We start from the raw sequence: 5,714 nt of genomic DNA, 5'->3' as shown, positions 1-5,714 counted from the left end.
GGAAACCCATATGAAACTTTTAATCTACGTAATTTAATTACGGTATTTGAATGTTTAATAACTTACGGACCTAAGTAGTACTAAATAAAAATCGGGTGGGTATTTAACAGAGGCGGACTTAACGGCGGGCCCACCGGGCCCGCGCCCGGGGCCCAACTTCTGAGGGGCCCCACAAAAACCAACTTTCCACTTTTTTTTAATGACACCAAATTTGATTTCATAGTACCATTGATTATAACCATACTTTTTCGTATGTTCAACTATTAGTTCAAAACATTGTGATTATAATTGTATTATTAATTATATTATACGTATACTTTATTCAAATTTTATTGAAATTGAAACATTATGAGTGCATAATCTGTTTATGTGTTTAAAAATATGGTTAACGTGATTTTATTTTTCCTATCTTTCCCCTTTTTGTAAGGGGCCCAATATTTTCTTTTGCGCCCGGGGCGTCAACCGACCTTAATCCGCCTATGGTATTTAAGTTGACGCGACAAACAAACAAACGTGCTAGTTTCCGTAGCGAAAGACGAAACTTGCTATTTTTCGTAAGAAAAATGATACGTGCAACACAACACTATATTCTCTTCTCTTGCAGAAGTCTAATTATAATTTCACCTAAATATTATCACCGCTTTACATAAATTATTATTTTTTAATCCAAGGCCTACGCTTTTTAAACGACGAATTAACTTGTCGTTTCCACTTGTCGGGTTAAACTTGTAGGTTTTAAAACACTCTTCAAATAGTACTTGCAATCACAAGTGACTTTCCAACAGCTTCTGTTTTCCTTGTATTTCAAATATAAAAACATGACACTTGTGAAATATAATATTTGGCTGGCGATGATATAGTGCATATCAAAATACAAATAAATCGAAAGTATGCATAAATTGGCAAGCTACCAACGTGCATCTCTTCACAGACGCCAAAGGTATCGATGTCGAAAACGGATTCATTCTAGTCCGTAAGCAACGCAACGCCCGCAATGCACCGTGGGGGATCGTTCAATTTAACAGCCATCGCTCAGCTTATGCTTACCAACGATTTTGCAACGCAATTAAACAAGACCATGGGAAAGGCAAGCTCGATACTTTCAGTTAATTAGCCCGCCTTGCTAATTACTTGATGCACAATTGGCGCAGAACTGATCGTTACTGTTGCATTTCGGCAGAACTCTTTTTTCTAGCTGTAATCCGCATCTTCCTTTAAATCGCGGGGAATAATAATTGCAATCCAATGAAATTCGTAAAATTTGCATAAAAAAATTATATAAGCAGGTTTATTAGTTATTTCACACAATTATTGTTATTATAAGTATTAAGTTCATACTTTTGGAAGATAGGAAGTGATATACGAAGATGGCGTGTAAGATATTTGATATTGTCAAATAAAAATTATTTGTATTCTTATCTCGCTTTGATTAGTTTCATTCTGGTTCGACAAAATATGTTGCAATCTATTTCAGTGATTTTCTTTCTTCAAAACTACTGTTTTCAAGCTGACGTTTCCAACGATTAGACACTATTGAACGAGTTCCAAATTTCTGTTTCAAAAAATTCTTCGTGTCAACTATTTTAAATAGAGAAATTATCTTGCTATTTCGTGAATATATATATATAAATTCTTCATGTCAACTATTTTAAATAGAGAAATTATCTTGCTATTTCGTGAATATATATAATATATAGAGATAATTTCTCTATTTAAAATAGTTGACATGAAGAATTTTTTGAAACAGAAATTATATATATATATATATATATATATATATATATATATATATATGTATATATTCTTTTGCTTGTGTTTCTATTTATTTTTTTATTATTCCCTTATTTCATACTTATTCACGTTATACATTAGTAATCTTTTCGTTTTTCTCCATTTAAAAAAATATTACATATTTTGCTGTAAAATTTTCTTACTTTCCTGTGAAGTGGTGCGATTTTTAAAAGTTTTCAATATTTTGTTATTCTTTATGGTATCCAAGATAGCTACACGCAATACTGAACACTAACCTTCGCTATTTTTTTCTACACTAGATCAAATTTAGGAAATTCATAAATTTATTGATTCTCCCTTCAATAAATTTATGAATTTATACTGCGTTATGAAAAAAAGATATAGGTATATTTTTGTGAAATACTTATAAAAAAATTGTATGCAAATTTTAAAGTAACTATCATTAATATTTTATACTACTATAAATACAACTATTATTAATATATTATAATATTTTAGAAATAATTTAATAAAAACACGTCCTTTCGAAATACGAGTTTGGAATGCCAGCAGATAATAATCCCACGGTAGCGGAGTGATTCTTGATAAAAAAAAACAAAAATACGGATGCTCGAGTTTCGTAACATGCTACGTGCAATATTGCATTGAAGAGATCACGACTCGCTTACGACACGATCTCGAGCCCAAGACAGGTGTTAATTTTCCTGCAGATCGATGATGTTATCAATAAGGCGACTGGTCTTGCATTTTCAATTTTTAATAAAAAACACTGTTGCATCTACATATTTCTTCGCACTTAACACTATCCTAAAATTACGGAATCATTGATTGTGACAAATAAGAAATAATATACATAGTTTTATATACAAAAATGAATGGGGAAATGTAGAGTTAAAATTTTCTATAATAAAACAAGTAGAATCAGCACTGTCTTGTTTATACCATTCGTTTGTAGGACATTAAGAACACCCTGTATATTATATAATATGATATACTTATTCTGAATCTAATACACTTATTTAATGATCATTTCATGCATGACACATTTTCAAGTAACTGTCACGAAGACCTATAAAAAAATACATTAAACTTTTCCAAGAACTGTAATATTTAATTAATAGTTTCAAACCAGTGGTTAATAACCTATTCTATTGGTTAATGTGATTGCTCGTGACTAAAAAAAAAAAATTACAAAAGGCGATTTATTTTCTCTCTTCTTTTCCCTCAGCGTAACACGAAATTATTATTATTATTATTATTTATATTTTTTCTAATAAACACTTGTAATCGATACAACATTTCATTCAAATGTTTGACCCACAGTAAAATTTGTTCACAAATATTTATACTGATTCAACACATTCTTATTTGAAGTTATGTCCTATATTTGCATGCCCCGTTAGCATATTAATTGTCAGCCAGCGAATTTAGACGTTGAGAAAGTATAGCGTGGAAAGGTAGTAATAATGCGTTTTCACGGTGAAGTGTTACGCTATTGGCTATCATGGATCACTTAACCATATGAAATCAACCTGTTCGAATGGTTGGTTTCTTAGTTTACGCATCGTTGCGGAATCAAATTTGCATATCAGTTTCGGGGAACACCACGGTGGAAAAATTCGCATCACCGTGGGAAAAGGTAGAGCGAGTGAAAAGTACCAATTGGTGTACCATGTATCGTAAACTGTGGATTGCGCGAGATTGGCTTGTCATTGACGTTGATTTACACTGATCTTTTTATTTATAACTCGATGCGAAACAGTAAACAAATTAATGTTAATCGTGTAGGTAATACATCTTTAGAATTGCAGGGTCCTTAGGATGGAATTCTTAACAATACCAAAATACATGCAATTTTGGAAAGCACGATATAACATTTTAAGAGATAAGAAAATGTTGAATTATAAAAATGAAATTAATAGTAAGGAAATAAATTTTTAAAGGACTCATTGAATTTTAAATGAAATCAGAGCTATCGCATTAGTTTATAATAATGTTAACACTAGCGTGTACAAAATTTTGTTATTTATGGTTTACGGTTCATGTATTTTATTATTTTTTCCATTTTGTGTACTTTTTACAAGTTTCCTTGATTTTTTGTTTCTACTGTTTACGTTGGCTAATCCTATATTTGTACTATTATTCTTGTTTCTTCTTTTACTGTTATTCCAATGGCAGAGTTGTGCAGAATTACAATTGAATTACTCCATGTATTATATACTCCCTGTCATTTAAGAAGGAACCCGTTTCGCGCATGTAGAATGAGTTCATTGGCTCCGGAAAGGCGTTGGTGGGGGTGCAGCCAATGGCGGCTTCTCCCGGCACCAATGAGCGTCAACCTGCGCAGAACCGCTCTAAACTCGTCGGTCGGCAGGTTCCTTCTTAAATGACATGGAGAATAATTACAAAATAATTCAATTGCATCGTATTCAATTACACTGTAATTCGTAATTCAGATCTCGCATTCAAGTAAAATACATAGCAATTCGTAATTGCAATGTATATGCAATTGTAATTGCATAGTACAATGTAATTGAATTATAATTACGAATTAAGGGGTAACCAAATTGAGAGGTAATAAGAGGTGGGGAAGAAACACGTAGGTAAAGGTTTCGAACAGAAAAAAAATTATTATGAGTGCTGAATATGGTATTATTCATAAATTTACAACACATAAAGAGAAATAAACTGCTTTGTTACATTTTTTCCACTTCTTTTTCACTTCTTCAGAGTTTTGAGCTGCAATTTAATTACATTGCATTTCAATTACATTGTAATTCAATTACACGCGCAATTACGGCAATTAGGAATTGAATTAATTGAAAAGTTTGATTTACGTAATTGAGTTACAACGTAATTGAAATACAATATAATTGAATTACACTGTAAAGTAATTGAAATACAATACAATTGAATTACATTGTAAAGTAATTGAAATACAATACAATTGAATTGCATTGTAAAGTAATTGAAATACAATACAATTGAATTACATTGTAAAGTAATTGAAATACAATACAATTGAATTACATTGTAAAGTAATTGAAATACAATATAATTGAATTACACTGTAAAGTAATTGAAATACAATACAATTGAATTACACTGTAAAGTAATTGAAATACAATATAATTGAATTACACTGTAAAGTAATTGAAATACAATATAATTGAATTACACTGTAAAGTAATTGAAATACAATATAATTGAATTACACTGTAAAGTAATTGAAATACAATACAATTGAATTACACTGTAAAGTAATTGAAATACAATATAATTGAATTACACTGTAAAGTAATTGAAATGCAATATAATTGAATTACACTGTAAAGTAATTGAAATACAATATAATTGAATTACACTGTAAAGTAATTGAAATAAAATATAATTGAATTACACTGTAAAGTAATTGAAATACAATATAATTGAATTACACTGTAAAGTTAACTTTAAAGTAAACTTTACAGTGTAATTCAATTATATTGTATTTCGATTACGTTCTAACTCAATTACGTAAATCAAACTTTTCAATTAATTCAATTCCTAATTACTGTAATTGGAATACAATACAATTGAATTACAGTGTAATTCAATTGGCACAACTGTGTCCAATAGGATCGCACCCGTATGTATCGATAAAAAATTATTGAAAACAGAGAGAATAAACTCCATCCCGTTACTAAAAAGTTGACGAGCTTCGGATACACGAAAGAAAAGCTGCGCTCACGAGGACGGCCAGCTGGTCAATCGTCATTGACCCACGATATCGATCACGGTAATGTCGATCGTTCTCATTGGATGTTCTCGCCGGTGCGAGCGTAAGAAAGAAGGAAATTAGGAAAAAGGGAAACGAAGCGGGATAAGATGCAGAACTATCCTAGTCCACTAGTGAAAGTGCTTCGAGCACAAATCACGTGCTTCAGTTCCCTGAGGTATATCATCAGGTGAACTCTTACCGA

The sequence above is a fragment of the Andrena cerasifolii genome, chromosome 15 (genome assembly GCF_050908995.1).
Source record: "Andrena cerasifolii isolate SP2316 chromosome 15, iyAndCera1_principal, whole genome shotgun sequence".
Lineage (NCBI taxonomy): Eukaryota > Metazoa > Arthropoda > Insecta > Hymenoptera > Andrenidae > Andrena > Andrena cerasifolii.
This window is presented reverse-complemented; position numbering follows the sequence as displayed.